Here is a 634-nt window from a genome sequence, read left to right as displayed (position 1 = left end):
TCTCCCTCGACATTAACTTTTCGACTGTTGTCTACGAGCCAAGGACAATGGCGGCTAACATGTTCCCTTCACCCAAAAAGTATCCACCTCCCTCGATGTGTGTAATAATTATCTATGTTATTGTTTTATTTATTTATAATTTTTTAATTATATTTAATTATATTTATTTTTTAAATATTATATTAAGAATATAAAAATAAATATAATATAAACTTATTATAGATTTTATTATTTAAATTCAATAAAATTTGTTAGCACAGGTAATATAATTGTTATCATTTTAATATTTTTCTGGTTAAGCGGTGAGTCTTAATTCAAGGTATATAATAATTAACATAATAAATTCTTGATTCTTTAATAACATAACATATAAAGAACTAATATTTATGGTATGAAAAGATCTTGATTTGTTGTTAATATAAATTAACATCATTAATACTTGACAATATTTACAAGTGTTAATATTATTCAAATAAAATAGTTAAAAATATTTAATATGATCATGTTAATAACTTAAAATAAAATATTAAATTATTTGATTGGAATCTTCTTTATGTGTCTAGTTGAGTAATAAAAAGAATTTAAATTATACTTATTTGAAATACTTTTAGTGGATCCTATAATCTTGATAATT

This window comes from Populus euphratica, unplaced genomic scaffold (genome assembly GCF_000495115.2).
Source record: "Populus euphratica unplaced genomic scaffold, PopEup_1.0 scaffold2045.1, whole genome shotgun sequence".
NCBI lineage: Eukaryota > Viridiplantae > Streptophyta > Magnoliopsida > Malpighiales > Salicaceae > Populus > Populus euphratica.
This window is presented reverse-complemented; position numbering follows the sequence as displayed.